We start from the raw sequence: 20,032 nt of genomic DNA, 5'->3' as shown, positions 1-20,032 counted from the left end.
CTAAGAAACATATCATTTGGGCAACCTGAATCTTTGTTCCCATGCCAGGTTCACTCATATTTAGCTCAAAACAAAGTATTACTTATACTCTTTGAAGCGATGCCTTTGTTTTGCATAAACATCAGCCTTTGTAAGTAGTAAGTCTCATTCCTCCCCCAGAAGAAAAAGAAGCCTTTGATTAGCTTCCAAAATGAGTCCACTAAGGAAAATAAAAAACAGTTTACTTCCCTGGATGAGTCAAGAATGTTTGAAGGCAAGGAAAGTGGATTTCTCTCTATTTTCTAGTGAGGATTGTTTAGGTTCACATGGCCTTGTCCTCACAATTACTTCTTTTTAAATTTCTCTTTTAATTTTTAACACTTCATTTATTTTATATGTATAAGTGTTTTGCCTACATGCATATCTAATTACCATGTTGTGTGCCTAGTGTCCACGAGGAAGATGATGGATTAGGTTATGACTTCCTATAGTGACAACCACCAGTACAATAATCAGTTTTTCTTTTTGTCGTTGTTGTTCATAGTAATAGTTTGGAGTTTGGGTTGTTTTTATCAATTTGGCACATGCTAGAGTCATCTAGGAAGAGGGACTGTCAATTGAGAATACGTCTCTATCAAATTACTTTGTAGCCAGGTCTGTTGTGCATTTTCTTTATTAATTACTTCTATTAATACATGATGAAATGATAAACTATGAGTTGAAATAAGCCTTTTTGTCTCCAAATAGCTTTAGATCATGGTCTTTATCAATACATTTGTTTGAATTGATGAGACAATGGACACTAAAGCCACTGGCTTGCGATAGCTTTGATCATCCATTTTGTCTGTCATCTTAAACTTTCTAAGTTATACACAGAACAGTCTGTGTAGCATTCAAAAACCCCTTTCCCTTTATTTTAAAACTTTTGGTCTACAGAATTTGGCTTATCCACTCGCTGACTAAAAGTCCTTGGTAAAGTCTAGGGGATAACTGTGGAGAACATCTGCTCAGAGTAGAAGAGGAGGGAGGATGGGGAAAGGATTGTGGAAGGGGTTGACTGGGAGAGGGCAGTAAGTGGGATGTAAATGAGTAAAAAATTAAAATTAAAATTAAAAAATTTTAAAAATTACCTAAGGAGGAAAGGGGAAATCCTTGGCAAAATGCTTAGTTGTTCCATGCCTCAGTCTACCTATATATGTTGAATATGAAATGTTCCTTAGAAGATTTGGCCCTTACTTAGCTGGTGGCTTTTTTTCCTGGAAGTCATAAGAACTTTACTAGGTAGGATACACTGAAGGAAATAGATCAAAGGAGACATGTTTTCAAGATTTGTATCTTGGTTTAACACCTGTTGTTTCTGCTCCCTAATTGTCATGAAGTGAGCAACCTCTACTACATACTATGGGTGTCATGATGTTCTGTCATGGCCCAGAAACACTGGTTCCAATCAACCATTGATAGAAACCTTTGAAACTGTGAACTAAGAAAATCTTTCATTCTTTTAAACTATTTCTCTAAGGTGACACCTTAAGAGGTTGTCTTGACAATAAAAGTAATACACACTCTCTTCATCTTTATGATTTATGATTAGTATACTTGGTACAATATAAATAATATTTTATGAAGATTAACTTGAGTTCATACATGAAGCAACTTAAAATACCAATGATATTAAAACCTGTCAGCTACCTATAATCTACTAGGGAAAATGAACCAGATATTAAAACAAATTCATGTGAGGGCATCTAATCAAATTTCTAAAGTCTAGAAAGATTTATCACTATGGCAAACTGAAGACCAAACTAAGGTAGACAGAAATGCATATAGCTCACCTAAAAATACAGCTAAGTAACTTTATCCTCACAGACTTAATTTCTATAAGCTTCCAATATTAAGTTCGCAAAATTAGCCTGTATACCTTTCCAGAGTACCCGAGTCTAACTTTTATTGCTAAGATAAAAATACCCTGACAAAAAGTGATTTGAGGAAGAACTGGTTTATTTCAACTCATGATTCCAGGTTATAATTTATAATAGCAGGGAAGTCTATGCAACAGAAATGGAAAAGAGCTAGTAACATCACATCCACAGTCAAGAACAGAGAAACAAAAATGCCTGCATAACTGTATTCAACTTACTTTTTCTTCTTTAGGATACAAAGCAGAGAATGATGACATCTACTTTTAGATTGATCTCCATACAAACTCACATAATCAAGGCACCACCCCATGTGCACAAACATACCCAGAGACCACCCTGATCTAGAAAATGACTCAGTGATACGCTCTTCCAAGGTGATTCTAGACTGTGTCAAATTGACACCTAAAACCAACTACACCATTGGATGATAGACAATGTCAACTTAACAGTTAAAAACAATTATCTCAAAGGACCATTTTGGTGAAAGTAAAGGTTGGCAGGTGCAAAAGATAAATGTGGATAAGCCTGCCTCCTGTAGTATCTGCTCTCAGATCCATATAGGGCAGTCAGTTCATGAAGTGTTTCTCTTCCATATAAGTCTAATTAGGAGTAGGTAGGAATATTCTCTCTTTTGTTTATATTCTTCTCTCTCTCTCTCTCTCTCTCTCTCTCTCTCTCTCTCTCTCTCTCTCTCTTCCTCTCCCTCTCTCTCTCTCTCTCTCTCTCTTCCTCTCCCTCTCTTCTTTCCATGTAGAGAGAATCTCTTTTATATTGTGTGGAAGCATCACCTTTCAATAAAATGTTAGCTGAGGCAGAATTAGAATGTAGGAGTTCCAGTACAGAAATTGGAACTTTGGGAGATAGCCAGGTCCAGGAGGATTTCTGAACTGAGGAGAAGGAATCAGCAATGTGGCTGAACTCAGGTTAGAATAAACAGGATAATAAATTGAGTTAGTCAGGAAACCACCTTAGCTTATGGCCTTTACTCATAAATAAATAAGTTTCCAAGTTTCCACTTTAGTATTAGGGAGTTGGGGCACTTGTGTAAAACTATACAGTTACGTTTGTTTGTATGTTTGTTTCCATAAGAAAACATAAATATAGTTTTCCCCCATTATTATAAATTGATGTTCTGGAGTTTCATAAATATGAGGAAATACCAGGTTACTAAACCAGAGGTTAATGGATGAGCCTCACCATAGAAATGCCCCCTACATGATCACGGTGTCTTCCTACCTTCTCCATGATCATGGTATTTCCTGAGCCATGTGTTTATGATTACTTCCTATTTCCAGAAATATCAAGAGATACTAAAAGTTTAAAATAGAAAAGTAAATCAAGCTCAGCGACACACATGTGTAACTGGTGAGTTCCCTCAAACTTTTAGAATCATTGACTCAGCCATACTGGAGCATGTGGCTTCAACTCTGAAAAAAAATTTCAGGGTTGGTCAGTATGAAGCACCACTGTGTTGAATACTGATGCTTTAATACAGGCTCTACCATGAGGGTTAACAGAAACATTCAGAAAGAGGCAGTGGAAAGCACAGGTGGGGGCTTCTTTTTTTTTTTTTTTTTTTTTTTTAGTAAAGTAACTTTATTTCAGAAAGGAAATGGACTATAGATGCCTTTTAAGAAAATGGATTTTTCCAAATCTATTAAGTAACCACCACTGAAAGACAGCTAACTTACTGGTAACTATGGTTTCTGTGAATTCAGTCCTGACTTAAGTGTCAAGCAAACTTGTTGATGCAGGATACCCCTGTGTGGGAAACATTTTGCAGATCTGTCCCCTGAAAATATTCTATTAAAAAGTAACCTGAATTAAGCAGTTTTCAAAAAAGCCCTTTCAGGGCGGCAGAAATAGCCCTTATGAACAATCAGCAACATATTTTAATAGTAACCCAACTATTCTTTGCATGCTTTTTAAAGGAACATGAGTTGTCATACAGGCACCACCCTTTAATCCCAGCACTGGTGGACTGAGTTCCAGGCTAGGGCAACAGTGAGACCCTGTTTGTGTGATGGGTTAGGGGAGATTAAACACTTAACTGACTGTCCCTATTGGTCCACACAATAGTAAACTTACACTCTAGAGAACTTTGAGGAAGACAATTGTTCTGACAACTGTGAAAGTTCCTAGTTTTCCCTAGTGTGGGAACAGCTTAGTAAAGTCATACATCAAAGACTACATACATTTTCAAAGGCCAACATGACTTTCCCTTATTGAAAGCTTTCTCTTAGAACAGTGAGTTGCACACATGGAGAGGCCACATCTAGCTCATGACAAACACCCACGGCACTGTAGACTGTATGTGCCTAAGTCTTAGACCTTGTTTAACAGGGTACCAAGATATAACTGAGCTTGAGGGTCAAGTCTCAGCTGGGACCTTCATTTGTGGGAAACCAACAGTGTCATAGGTTTTTACTGTGAGCTACAAACCTTACCCAGCCAGAAACCTTCGTATTTAAGGTGGTGGGAAAGACATTCCTCAGTTAGGCAGGTAGGGTTCTCATTCACCTAATGCTTATTGCCCTTCCTTGCAGGTCTAAATGCTAGACCTAGCGCCTGTGGCAACTAGCTCATTGATGTTCCAAAAGGCGGAGCTCCTTCCTGCTACTTTCTTCGACATTTCAGTTGCAATAAGCAGCTTTAACTAGCTTTTGGAAAGTTGCTCACTATCACCATAGTATCTTATGCCTCCACTTGTCTGTTGTTGAAGCTCTTGCTGCTGCCTTCTCATTCTTTATTTATGCTGACTTGTCCATACTCAAATGGCTGCTGAAGTCCTGTCTTAGTGGGTTTCCTTTGATCCAGTGCTTTAAAAGCACAACTTAGGTCCTTTAAAGCTGGGTAAATCGCTCAGGGCTTACTCTTCCACACTGTTCACAAAAACTAACTTAGTACAACTTATAAACAGGTCACATACAGATTCCACCTGATTATAGGTTGTAAACATTAACTTACTGAAAAATGTTTCACTATTATACTAATTCCAGAACATAAAAAGATGGTTAACATTACAATTGACCTCATTACATTAAAGGATACTGTCAAGGTTGTGTCCAACAATTTCACAAACAAAACCAGGAAATGTCAGCCTCCCCCATTCAATCTTTATTATATGAATAGAAGGACTTGAGACAATTTAGCTCAATTTTAATGTTTCCTAAGCATTTTGACCAGGTACCCAGGTTTAAGCTATGAACATTGACAGTGTCCATTCATATAACCACACTTTGTTATGAAGGATGTTTCTAACATGAGCCTATTTTCTACACTGCTTATGCACATATGTCCATTAACAAATGGAATGTTTTCTGTTACATTTATTGGTTTGAGTGGTTTCTGGAAAAACTGCAGTATTTGTGAAGACCAAAGTTCCATGCTAGCATTGCATGCATCCAAATATTAATAATGCACAAAGGCCCAGAAGTAGAGCAACAAGAGAGCATATTGAAATACTAGCACGCCCCATCCCCCTTTTTATTGCTTGTTTAGTTTATACTTTAAAAACCAAGTAAAAATCTGAATTCAACGGTCAACTGCCAAAGAAATAACAGCAGGGCACATACTTAGGACTTGGACGAAATTGTTAAGCACTTGCTGGCGCAACAGTAGACATTTTTCATAGATATGACTTTAGTATCTAAAACTCTCAAACAGGGTCTCCAAACAAACTGTCACACCCAACATGATTTAGAATGAGATATATATACACAAAGAATAACCATGTGTTCTTTGGGGATTAAGGACTCAAGATGTTCCTAATTTGAATTCAGATATTTGGGGAAGTGAGGTGTTTGCATGGACAACTGTGTGCTACATCTTCTGCTGCTTTGTTTGGACGACACCTTACTATCCTTTGTTTCATCATCCAGCAGAATGAATACAGTATAAACAGGAAAGCATGCCAGCCAGTCAGGGGTTCAAACGAGTGACTTTTATTCCTTTGCTCTGAAAAGTTGTGTGTGTGGGGAACTTAACCAAGAAAAGTTACTAGACCAATGGGGCTCTGAGACCTTAAAATTTAAAAGCAGAAACAAACCAGGTACCACCAGTTTGCTCAGACACAGCAGACTTGGTGGTTCTATATAAAAAGTAAAAGACTGTTGATGGCATACATGTACCACCCTTGGTAAGTAGAGGGCAACATCAACACTTTATACCCCAAACTCTTGGCAGCAGTTTCAATGTGATCAAGGTCAGTGTGGAATGCAGATGTTCTTAACATGGCTAGGACTCAATAAATCTAATACACTAAAATCATGATTACATTGTGAAAGAAAATGCACAAAAACCAAACAGCAACGTTTGAGATCTTTTTCATTTGAAGGTAATCTTAATGCTATTAAAATTCACAAATATGCTATTTTTTATTACCCAATTCTAATTATCTAAAACACACATTGCAAACATACAAATATCTATTCTCTCCACATGTCAGCGCCCATTCATCATGGTTTTGGAAATGGGAAGAATAGATTAGGTGGGGGCTTCTTTAAGAGAGAGCCTCAGTTTGCTGTTTTTACAAGAGCCATATGTAGGTTTTGAGGGGGTTGGTGTTAAAAAACATAAATCAGATCATCAGGTGTTTCGTGGGGAGTGCTGGATAAGATTAAAGTTGGACAGCTCATGGATAAATGAAAACTGGGCATTTCTTACAGTCAACAAAGTTGATGGTCTTGTTTGAGATTCCCAAAGAATGCCAGGGAAGAGGATATTCTAAGATTCACGCTTCATGCCTGAGTCATTTCTTTGACATAAACTACACAAATATGAAAGGGATATTAACTCTCCATCAGTCAGCAACCTTCACTGTTATTAATTACACAGGAATTTGTGTTGTTCTTGTGGTCAGAGGCTTTAACCAAATTGTGAGACTAAAGCAGGAGAGACCACTTTCTTCCCCAAGATCCTCATAATCCTCCTTGTTTTTCCATCAGGCCCCGGTGCCAGCAAGGGTATGCACACTTCTGTGGCAGGAGGTGACCCAAGATGGGCAGGCTACAACAAAGGATGAGAAATATCAACAGAAAACAGTGCCATCTCCTGCTCATGAAAATGTTCCTGTTGATGAGTAGAGAAAAGGTTGTTAAGCCCCCGAGTCTCAGTTTTTTTTTTCTTCTTATTCTCACTCTCCTTTTCAAGACAGCCAGCTTCCCAGTGAAATTCACATCCTAGATAAGACCCTAGCTGCAAAAGTAAGATAGCAGACTTCAAGGCTCACTGATGATGTAAGTTACAACCAAATCGAAATCACAACTTTCCATCCTGTCCAACTGAGATACCGACATTTATATTAATATTTAGTGAAGTTTCTCAATTAGCAAATGAGGAACTATGTCTCATCATCATACTGTGGTGATATGATTTTCCTCTATGCATGACATTTGCATTGTAAATTTTTTACAGGGCAGAAATGACATGAGCCTATGTAAAGGGGAAGATTTTTTAATAGAATGAGAAATATTGCAGTTCATATAATAGATCAGATTGCCCAGGAGCTTGTTGGATACCTAGTTACTGCTAGAACTAATAAACTGTGGAAAGGGATGTAGGTCTTTCAAATTCCTGAAATTCCTTATGTCTAGATGTGGCTAAAATGTGGTAAACATAAAAATAGGACACCATTGACTCTCAGATCATAAAATGCCTTAAAAATAATGAGCTGTGATTTCCTTAGACTAGCATAAAAACACACTTATTTTTACCTAAAATAAAAATATTTTTTAATGTAATGGCAGTTAAAAAAGTCAAAGGTGTTCATTAAGATCATTTCACTTTTGGGAGGCAGAGGCAGGCGGATTTCTGAGTTCGAGGCCAGCGTGGTTTACAGAGTGAGTTCCAGGACAGCCAGGGCTACACAAAGAAACCCTGTCTCAAAAAAACCAAAAAAAAAAAAAAAAGAAAGAAAGAAAAAAGAAAAAAGAAAAGAAAAAAAGAAAAAAAAAACATCATTTCACTTTCATTTAAATTTTTTTAATAGGTCAGAATTTTAAACAAAGAGACAATATTTGGGATTTTTTTTTTAACTTTCTTTAACAAGAAATGAACTTAAAAAAAAAGATGTTCTTCTATTTGCTGTAATTAAATTTTCCTTTAATTAAAGTTTTAGAATTAACATTTACACTGCTAGATGCACAAACACCTTCTCCATTTTCTTAGTAACATTTATACAAATTGCTTTGTGGAGTCCCAGAAGTGGCTGTTCCTTTGAGCTTTCTTTGTACTTTAATTGTGGCCAAAACAAAAGTGCTAATACTCGTTTTGAGCATACATCTTGCCTGTTTTTAAAACCATCAAGTGCCAGCCAGCTTTACCAGAGTTTAGAAACATCTCTCCAGGCACAGGATACAGAGTAAGAAAGGGAATGTGAAAACCCGGGAGCACTGAGTCCTGGTTTTTTTCCTGATGCAGAAGCCTGATGCAGAAGGCCTCTGGAACTGCTCCCAGTAAACAAAGCTGAATACACCCTTACCATTTTCCAAGTGCCCTCCTGATGGAGCACATGCCTGTGAATTTTTATCAAAGACAGTGGATCTTAAGTATTGAGAAGGTATCCCAACACTACTAAGTGACTATGCAGTTCATTTAGCTAAGGTGGTCAACTGTTATCACTTGTATGTGGCAAAAATTGAAATTCAGGCAGGGAAGTGGGCAGGTTCTAGGTATGGACTCTTTGTACATTATTGAAATAGGAAGTTGGAAGCAGCTAGAATAAATGAAGGCAGTTCATATGATAATCTGGGTAACATACTTGGCTATCCATTTTAGTCTCTTAAGTGTTGCAAAAACATGACCATGCCTGTTTATTCTGGATCTATTTCAGCAGGATCCTGGGAGCTAGCATCCTGGGCTTCTCATGCAAATAAGCTTATTGTTCATTTCTGTGCTTTACCCCTCACTCTGAGCAGAGGAAACACTGGAATGTCTGCCAGTAAAGCAAAGCCACACTGTCAAGTAAAATCACCTTATGTGCTACTAAGCATTTGAAATGCAGCTAAGTGATGCACACGTGACTCAAATGCAAGAATTTCAAAATTTGCTTATGACAGTGAAAAGAGCCCATTAATAGTATGTTATGTTAACATTAAGAATACCACAATGGATGGACTCAGGCTATATTAGATGTGATAGAGTAGGTTTTTTTTTTTTTTTTTTTTTTTTTAACATTCTGTAATATGACAATGAGAAAATTTAAATTTATATGTGGGCAGCATTAGTGGTTTGTGTTATACCCCAATTTAAGAACTCTAGAACAGAACTTTGGCATATTAAAGCTTTATTGGCAAGAGTGTGGATAATCCTGATAAATCTTGTATGAATTCTTTAATAGATTAACATCTTTCTTATTTAGGGAAGGTCCTATTGAGAAGGCATTTTTCAGAACCCAGAAGATTAGAAGAACAGACCTACCTTTTCATTATATGGCTATTTAAGAATGTCATATTTAAATGATTTTGGAGTACATTTATAAATTAAAAAAATTATTGAAATAAATCTCTTAATTCTGCCTGTAATCAAGAAATAAGAGAAGTTGAATAGAAAAATCTCACATTTAGTACTGGAAACAAAAATGATTGTTTTATGGGCAAATAAGATTTGTGATGTTAATATTTTTCTGTTTTCTTACCATGGAAGCTAGAGCTTGAAGCCACCTAAACTCTGAGATTCAGAGTGAGGGGAAGGGAACCAAGTACAGTGCTTAAATCTTGAGGAGAAGGGTGCTGACCAAATCTCCAAATTTTACCTCATAGGAGATAAGAAAGAATATATTCTGAGGCCAGTATAAGTGGCTATGATCTGGGTGCACTGATCTATTTTTATCACCAAGTCCTTTTTCAAATGGTGACAAGTTCATCATGTTTTTATAGAAGCAGGACAAGGAACATCATACATTCAGGTACTTTCTAAATACATTAGTAGAAACACTAATAGATAAGCTAAACGAAGTACTGCCTGATGGCATCCTTAACCTTTTTTTATTTTTGTGAAAAATAGAATTTTATTAAATTAGAACGTTACACCAGGTTTTTATCTGTCCATCACAGGATGTTTGGTTAGACACAAAGATGGGTTACAAGTTGCTATTTAGCAGACTAGTCATAGCCCAAGATAAATTGTAATTAAACTCTACACCTGCAACACCTAAGCTCTACATAGTCATTGAATTTCTAGTAAGTTAACAAACCTTACAAAAGATTCCATGGAAGATACAGAGTCTTTACTGAAACTTTGTACACAAGGGTAACATGGAAGTCAGATGCTAAGGAACAGACTAGGTCCTTCCACAGGGAGTAAAAGAAAACGTTGTTTAATGTCTAGTATTTACCTTTTTCCCTTTCTGTCAAAGTGTGAAGCATAATCAGGTATTGGCAACGGGGGGGGGGGGGGGGGGGAGCGGGGGGTGTGTGCTGCACTTCCGAAAGAACCTACAGCACATTCATCAAATCCCATATTTGCATGTAGCTCATTTGTAGTGCTGATGGTTTAAAAAAACAAGTTCTTCAAAGATGACACACAATTTTAATACTATTAAAAGGCCCACTGTTGTTTTCCATGATCCTTTGTCGATAGCTTTAAAAAAGCAAAACTGGAGCAAGTCTTAAATGTTTATGTTGTTGAAAGGGTAGCTGCAGATTACAAGCAGCATGGTGGGTTATCTTCACCTGCAGGGTATTGCTTCCTCATCCTCCCAGAACTAGGCTTTAATTACAGAGTAAAGAACAAACAGGACTTGATGGCTGTGTGGAAAGATTGACATCCCAGTGGTTCTCATGAAATTTCTATTGATGTTGCTGTAAAGAAGATTCAGAGTACAAAGGAGCTTTGTGCTGCCAGCAGTTGAGGAAGTATCCTTTGTCTTCCTATCTCAACTGTTTTGATGTGGAAGTCAACACAAGATTAAAAATATTCAAACACAAATTATCATTTTCACAATTGCTCTCATGGCTGCGCTTCAAAAAACATACACAAGATAACAATTGATATTTTAGAGATACTATAAGAAAAAAAGGAAAACAAACACTTCAGACAACAAAATTGACCATATCTCAGATTTATACTTAGCAAATGTATTGTTTACAATAATTATATTGATATTCTCTATACATGTTGAAAAATAGATGCAGATTTATCATTCAAATGAGAAAGCGAAACCCTTATCAAAATATTTGGTTACATGTAAATGCTTTCAAATGCTGTTTCAAGTTATTTAAAATGCATGTGAAAGTGAAAATATGAGAAGGGAGGGCAGAGAGAGAGAGAGAAAGAGAGGAAGGGGAAGGAAGGGAAGAGAGGCAGAGACAGGAAGGAAAATATAAATTCAGAGCTCAATATTCCCTGGGTTTAAATATGTCAAAATAACTCCTCCCCATAGTGGAGAAGGGTTTCATAACAAGACATTTTAGAGACATGCCTACAAGAAGGTTAACATCTGCTGTTAGTCAGGTGCAGTGGGTTAACAATGCAGAATAATGTATAAATGGAAGCAGAGCCACAGAGACACATTATTTGTTTGTTTTACTACATGGATAAATAGACCCTGCTAGTAACATGAGAGTAACATCATAAGATGAGACTTCATAGAGGAATATAGCTAACCAGAAGTATTTTCAGATGTTTGATTGCATATTCTTGATTCTTTCAAGTGTTCAGAGATTTCCTCTGCTTTTTGCATCTTTCTTTCCTCTCTTTTGCAACTGTAAATCTCATTGAGATAGAGTAGGAAAGATGAGAAGGAGAAAGAATGAGGAGGTCAGAAAATATCTTTCATCAAATTTTTGGGAACAGAAAAGCAAGAGCTTTAAAAAAAAAAAAAAGGCATTATTTTCTAACTGCAATAAGCCAAGATCTTTAATAAAATAAAAAGGCAAAGTAAAACAGTCTATAAAATCCACACAATCTTTCAGCATTCCTGAAGAGAGTGTGATGTTGATAGGAAGAAGCGAGGAATCTAAAACAAGAATTCAGTTCCAGTTAATTCAAGTAAGTTTTTGGCACCCTCGAATCCTCATCGTTCTCAAGTGCACAGAAGGAGTGCTTTAAATAACTCATGAAAATGGCAAAGTGGAGCTTCAGATTTCAAAACATCTCAGTGTGAAGCAGCCCAAAAGAGCAACATCAGAACTGTCATCTTCAGCAGCCCATCAAGTGCTGGGTACAGCACACAGTGAGGGTATAGAGAATTAATCCTATGACCACTGCCCCTATAAATTGCGGCAGCATGGAATTTATAAATTTCCATAAATTTATAAAATGAAATCCTGAAGATAACATCTTCTATAGAGAATGAGATAATAATGATGTCTGAAGATAAGCAATGATGTGAAATCAATGTTGCCGTCCTACAGGCAAGTAGCAGTATTAGATTTATATTTAACAATAGAAGGTGGAATATGGCCAAAGACACATAGTATTCTTGCAGTGGACCAATGTTTTGTTCTTAGCACACCCAGGAGATAGCTCACTACTACCAGTAACTCCAGCTCCAGTGGATCTGATGCCCTTTTCTGAGCTCCTAAGGTACCTATACTAAAGTACACATACTTAAAAGAAAACATAGTTATGTTCAATAAGATTTTTATTTACAACATTTTTTGATCATTTACTCCAATAGTATGCTATCAAATTAAATAAACAAGTAAATCTGAAAAATTATCTCAGAGATTGAGATGCTGATTTCAGAAACCATTCTGATCAAGAGAAATATTTATTATACACTATTTTGGGTGATCTATTCCCAAACTATGTGAGCCTTCTGATTTCAAAATACACTGGGTTTGGTGTGCATTCTAGAAAGGTTTCAGGTTATTCTGTCTATGAACAAAAAATGAACAAGGGAAAAAAGATAGTAACAAAGAAAATTGAGAGAAGTTATTTTTTTCTTTTTGTTTTGTAGATTTTTTTATTTCTCTCTCATATATTACATCTCTACTGCAGTTTCTCCTCCCTCCCTTCTCCCAATCTCTCCTCTCCAACTCCCCTCTTTTCCAGAACCACTCATCTCTGCCTCCCATCAAAAAAGAGGAGGCCTCTCAGGGACATCAACCAAACACAATATAACAAGCTACAATAAGACCATCACATATCATCACATCAAGGCTGGACTAGCCAAGCCAATAGGAGGAAAAGGGACCAATGAGTACATGAAAGTCAAGGGAAGCATCTGTTCCCTCTGTTAGGATTCCCACAAGAACACCAAGCTACTCAGCCATAACATGGACCTAGGTCAGACCTCTGCAGGCTCCCTGAGTCTCAGTCAGTTGACTTTGTGAGCATGTTTTCATGATTTCTCAGAATCATCGGTTCCTAGGATCCTTTCTTCTCTCCTCCAAAGGACTTATGGAGCTCCACCTAATATTTGACTGTGGTCCTCTGCATCTGCTCCCATCAGTTGCTGTAGGAAGTCTCTGTGGTCTCTTTGATGATGATTATCTTAAGCTCCAATACCATAACACTGTGCAGGCAGGACAAACTATAGATAGAAGGTTTTGTGGCTGGGTTGGTGTCCCAATCCCTCCACTTGAGGCCTTGCCTGGGTCAGTTCAGGCTCTATATCTTCCATTATTATGAATCTTTCCTGGGGTTACTTTCATAGATTCCATAGAGTTTACATTTCATTAGGTTTCCACTTCACCCCCAAATGCTCCCAAATTCTAGTGGTTTCTCCCAGTATTTTCTCCATCCCTCCCCCAACCTGATGCTTCATGTTCCCAACCCTGCACTTCTATAGTCCACCAGAAAAATCTATTTCCCTTTCCCAAATTGATCCTTGCATCCTCCCTTAAACTCTCCTTGTTGCATAGCCTTTCTGGGTCTGTGGATTGTAGCATGATTGTCTTCTACTTTATAGTTACTATTCATTTATAGGTGAGTACATACAATGTTTGTATTCCTGAGTCTATTTTGCCTCATCCAGGATCATTTTTTCTAGTTACATCCATTTGTCTGCAAATTTCATGATGTCATTGTTTTTGTCAGCTGAGTAATTCTCCAGCTCTTCTAAGTAAAGCTGCTATGAACATAGTTGAGTAAGTGTCCGTATGACATAATGGAGCATCTTTTGAGTGTATGGCTAGGAGTGGTATAACTAGGTCTTGAGGTCCATTGATTCCAATTTTCTGAGAAACAGCCATGTTGACTTACAAAGTGTCTGTACACTCTGTAGTTCCAGGCTGCAATTCCTCCAGTGTAGGACCATGAAAGGACAGCATGGTTTTTGGTTGAGCACCAGCTAGAGATGGCCAGAGACGCTGAAGGTTAGAGACCCAACAGGTTTCCCTGCAAGGGAAAGCATACATTTCTCCAAGCTCCCAGACTCTAGGCTCCTGAAATGAGGCTGAAGACCTCTATCAATCAGTGCCTTTCAGGCACATAGGACAATGCCTCTACTAGCACCTCCACAGGGAGAGAGCATGACTATAGGCCACAGAGCCCAAAGACAGATCTCAATATTAATGAGATACCTAAAGGCCAGAGGGGTGTCACCAATTAAGCATTCCTTCCCAGACCCCCCTCCTTGCAAAAGGTATTTAAGCTCAGGCCTGCCCTGAGAATACAGGTATAGTTTTATCCATTTTCTGCTATGACAATAAACATTTCAAGACCATGGATTATCTCTCTTCCTTGGAACCTCCGATGGGGAGCTGTGGAAAAGGTTTTCAACTGTGGAGCTACCTCCTAATCTCCTGCTGACAACCTCTCTATGTTCCCAGATGTGGAGGCTCAGCCACTCATGCAGGCAAGCCATGCCAGCCGTGATCCACCCAAGAGAGGCATCACAACCAGAACTCTCATTCCCATGGGACACAGCCAGAGCTTCTCCTCCTCCCCCACAGGACCTCAGACTGGGTCCTCTCCATTCCAGAGCAGAAGCAGGCTCCACATAGCTCAATGTCAGTCTGGTGCAAGCATTCAGTGAACACAGTCAAGTTCCTTGGGGAGCAGACGAGGAACTGGCAATTCAACCCAACAATGGACCCACATGCACTCTACAACCCAACACTCCATCACTGGAGTTGTGCTCCCTTTGCTCTATATCCTCACCAGCATGAGCTGTCACTTGTGGTTTTCTTTCTTTTATTGGATATTTTACTTATTTACATTTCAAATGTTATCTCCATTCCCAGTTTACCCTCCATAAACCTCCTATCCCATCCCCTCTCCCCCTGCTTCTATGAGGGTTCTCCCCCACCCACCCACCCACCCACTCCCACCTTCCTACCCTCAACTTACCCTACACTGGGGCATCGAGCCTTCACAGGACCAAAGGCCTCTCCTCCCATTGATGCCAGACAAGGCCATCCTCTGCTACATATGTGGCTGGAGCCGTGGGTCCCTCCATGCGTACTCTTTGGTTGGTGGATTAGTCCCTGGGAGCTCTGGAGGGTCTGGTTGGTTGATATTGTTGTTCTTCCTATGGGGTTGCACACCCCTTCAGTTTCTCCAGTCCTTTCTCCAACTCCTCCATTGGGAACACTGTGCTCAGTCCAATGGTTGGTTGCAAGCATCTGCCTGTGTATTTGTCAGGCTCTGTCAGAGCCTCTCAGGAGATGGCTATAACAAGCTCCTGTCAGCAAGCACTTCTTGGCAACTGCAATAGTGTCTGGATTTGGTGTCTGTATATGGGATGGATACCCAGGTGGGGCAGTCTCTGTTAGGAAAGAATACATTTCCAAAAAAGGAGAAGGCCAAAGAAGAGCAAAAGTTTAGCTGTTTAGATGCTCTATATAGACAGTCCTGACTTTTAGGTTGTATTGTCAAGGACCAATCTCACATTGGAGAGAGGTTCCTGAGAGAGGGGGTTTCTGAGAGTGGTGAGACAAATGTCTTGAAGTCACATTCTATGATATAACCGGACAGCTTTCCAAATAGCTTTCTTAATGTATCTCTGTCTTGTAATTCCAAAAATTCTCTGGATAGCCCATCTCTTATGTACCAAAAGCCCAGTCTTTTATTTACAACCCTTACCCCAAGTTTTCTTTTGATTATTCCATGAATCAGCATTCCATGACCCTAGCCCCTTGATTCTTAGAAGGAAAGATCAAGCACATTTTTTTAAACATTGCAAATAATTTCAGAGATATGCCTGCCTTTGTAAACACAATCAATGAGCTATCTGGGTAGGATCCAGTTCTGGGAGTATCATTCCCACCATGCCTGGGCCTCAACTAGTTCTGTCCGTCTGTCACAGGCTGATCTTGAACACAGGAATATGCCTGCATTGTATCTTCCTGTCTTTGTATTTTTTGACAGTCCAGCTCACAGTGCAGCTCCCTTTTTTCCTTGAGGTTTGAGAAGCTCCTTATACAATTCATATTGCATCTTTATATTTTACGTAGTTGAAAAATTATATATTTTTGAACTCAGGCTCTCAGAGCTCTTTCCCACAGCTTTAAAGGCTGTCCTGAAGATCTCAGCGTTTATCATTTTGCTGAAGCATAGACACCTTAGAAGGGAGAACATTTCCTGAAGGGGAACATAAAATTTTATATAGATTATATAAAATTACATATATATAAAACATCTACATCTATATCTACATCTACATATACACACAAACAAGCTTTACCCACAACCATTGACACTTGTGGAAGCCCATGCCCTGTTGGCTCTGTTCCAGGAGTAGGAATCATGCCATGCCATGCCATGCCATGGTGATTTTAGTACCATAAATCTCCAGCCTGGGTTCAGTTTTTTAATATTATGAGTTATAGGTCACCCACAGACACTTTGGAGCCACAGCTATGGTAGAAGAGTTTCAGGGAGTGCTTCTCAGCCTCTCCCTTTGACAACTAGAGTCTTTTCTATGTTAACATATATACATAATATGTCTTTACAAAAGACTTTCTGGACCAAATCTGTACTATTCTTCGTCATCAAGACACTTGCCTAAGAAATTAGTAGAACAACTAGAGTCTTAAGTGGGAAACCCTTCAGGGAAGGCAGAACTACTAAAAGGAAGATCACTCCAATGATCACATCTCATTTATGGTAGTTTGAATGGAATGGTCCCCATAGACTCATCTTTGAATGACTGGTCCATAGGGAATGGCATTATTAGGAGGTATGTGGTTTGGAGTAGGTATGGCTATGTTAAAGGAAGTATGTGACTGTGGAGACAGGATTTCAGGTCACCTATACTCAAACTTGGCCCAGTATTGCACAGTCTCTTTGCTCTCAGCTGGACTAGAATCCTGCATGTTTCATCATTCCAGCCAAATTGGTGTGCAGCAGTGTCTGGACACTCTGAGAGGGAGGAAGCAGAGAACATGGAACCTCAGCTGGACTCCAAAATGCATACCACAACAAAGCTAGTATTAACAGTAGTCCAAAATCAATTCAACTAGTATGTTAATGGCAAAGGAATGAAAATAAAGTTTGTTTGTTTTATAAGAAAACAAATCTAGTATAACTCAGTGGCTTGATGAATGAAAAATAAATGGCTAGATTGCTGGGAATTGATGAAAGAACTCTATTTGCAAAACCTGTAATAGAAAAAGAAGTAGAATTCTGATTTACACTTTAAATATCTCTTCTGCCTTTTCATAACCCCTCCAAACATGGGTTTAACAATGAGGCCAAATTCTAGACTTATTCATCCCTTATTATTGGAAAAACTCTCCTTAGGATTACAGCAGCTCTTGTTTCTAAAAAAATAAATAAATAAGTAAAGGAAAATAATAGCTAATTGTTAATTGTGCTCTGGAAGAATAAACTGAGATCTGATTTCATAGTTTAGTGATCAAATTAATTAGTGATTTTCAAGATTTAAAAAAAAAAGCACATATGCTAAAGCATTGAACTCCTGCCCTGGTGAAACATTTAAGACGCTTATGAGACAGAAATGAAGAGAAAAATAATATACAACATAATGAGAACCATTTCATGCTATATAGTGATGTTTACTTCTCAGAATTCAATTACTTTAAGAGAGTAGCTTACGATAGTCACTGCATTAAGAAACTGGGCAAACAACAGAGTTTGATTATTTTTGCTATAATGCTGACATGTGCACACACATACGTGCATATAAGCACATATAGAAACCAGGAACTCATTTATGAGCTGTACTCTTGTATTCAAGCCTATTCTTGTCTATAGTGTCATTATCATTTGTCCAAGTTTACCTCCTTTCTTTTCTTATTCTCAAGAGTGAACAAAAATGCATTGCTAAGAACACTCCCTTGAAAACTAAGGACTGTATGGGAAATTTATATAAAGATAACCCTTAAATATAATTCTTCCTTAGAAATATTCTTTAGTGTTTGCTTAATACCTACACAGGGTAGGTATTCATCATATGGATTCATCCAGAAAACTAAGAGGAATAGCACAAAACTCTTTGTGTTGTTTATAACTTTTCAGACCTTGAAAATTGTTTCATACCCTATCTTTTGCTCCACTGGTACAAGTCACTGAATACTTACATTCTTGGTTCCCAAACTTTTCCTAGAGAATTAAATCAAAAGATGATACAAACAAATCAAATGGCAAAACAACAACTATGATTGATATTCAATCTAACATGAAGAAAGGAGAGAATCTACCTTTCCCTCTTTCTTCCTTCATCCTCTTCTTCTTCCTCTTTAACATCTCTTAAAAGAGTAAAATGATTTGGTCAAGACCATCCAAAATGAAGCAAAACTAAACTTTCTCTTATAATATTGCTACTAATTATCTGTATTCTGGAGAATTCAAAAAGTGTACTTCTGCAAGAACTTCCATTTTAAAAGAGCCCTTGTTCTGTGTGTTTTTTTTTTAACTAAATAAATATAAACTGTTAACACTTCTCTTTACAGATCTAGGGTTTTAATTCATTGTGCTCTGCTACCTTCAAAATATTCCATTAGAAGTGAAAAGAACTCTTCTCAGACTATCAGCTCATCAGGAAGATATATTTTATCCTAAGGAGCAAGACAGTTTCCCTGTAAGACTGTGCTTTATAATGTATATTTTGCATCTGAGCCTGAAAGCTATAAACTTACTGAAGAATTAAGTAAAAACTGAGACAGGATCAGACTTTAAGCATCTCTTTACCTGCTCAGTCATGAGCTGAATTGTCAACCATGAAGAGAAGTTTTGTGAATAGCAAGTGAATAATATCAGATAATGTATATATAATGGAGTCACAGAGTATAATGCTGGCAATGAGAAATCTTGAATAAAGGACACAAGAATCTGTGTGTTGTATTTTTGTATTAATTTTATTAAATTATTTTATTTACATTCCAAATGTTGGCCCCTTCCTGCCCTCTCCAAGTTTTTTACCCTATCTCCCCTCCAATTTACTTCTGAGAGGGTGCTCAACCACCCACCTACCCCAGCTCACCCTTGCCAGCATGCCCCTTTTCCTGGGACATTAAGTTTCTATAAGATTAGTTACATCCTCTCACACTGAGGCCAGAAAAGGCAGTCCCCTAATACATATGTGCTTCTGGCCATGGACCAGCCCATTTATAGTCTTTGGTTGATGGCTTTGTCTCTGGGGGCTTTGAGGGATCCAGGTTATTTGATACTGTTGTTCTTCCTGTGGGGTTGCAATCTGCTTCAATTCCTTCAGTTCTTCCCCTAACTCTTCCATAGGCGTCCCTGACCTCAGCCCAATGTTATATCATAAGTATCTGCATCCATCTCAGTAAGCTGCTGGTAGAGCCTCTCAGAGGACAGTTTTGCTAGGCTCCTGTCAAAACATAACATGGTATATGTAAGCGTGTCAGAGTTTGGTGCCTATGCATGGGATGGATCCCAAGTTGGGCCTGTCACTGTATGACCTTTCCATTTGTCCCTGCTTCATTTTTGTTCCTACATTTTCTTCTGACAGGAACAATTCTTGATCAAAATTTTAGAAGATGAGTCAATGACCCCATACCTCAACTAGTGGCCATGGAGGTGGTCTCTTCAGGTTCCATCTCCCCACTGTTGGGCATTTTGGCTAAGGTCATCCTCATTGAATCCTGGGAGCCTCTCACAGGTTCTCCCCGCCCCACATTCCCCACAGCTGCATATTTCCATGGATTCTCCTTGCCCTCTGGGTTTCTCTCCATACCTGATTCAGCTCCCCTTTTGCCTTCTCCCTTCTGTCTCCCACCCAGGTCCTTTCCTGTCTCTGTGTCTGGTGAATCTTTTGT

This window comes from Arvicanthis niloticus, chromosome 5 (assembly GCF_011762505.2).
Source record: "Arvicanthis niloticus isolate mArvNil1 chromosome 5, mArvNil1.pat.X, whole genome shotgun sequence".
In the NCBI taxonomy this organism is placed as follows: domain Eukaryota; kingdom Metazoa; phylum Chordata; class Mammalia; order Rodentia; family Muridae; genus Arvicanthis; species Arvicanthis niloticus.
Note: the sequence above shows the minus strand (reverse complement) of the source record.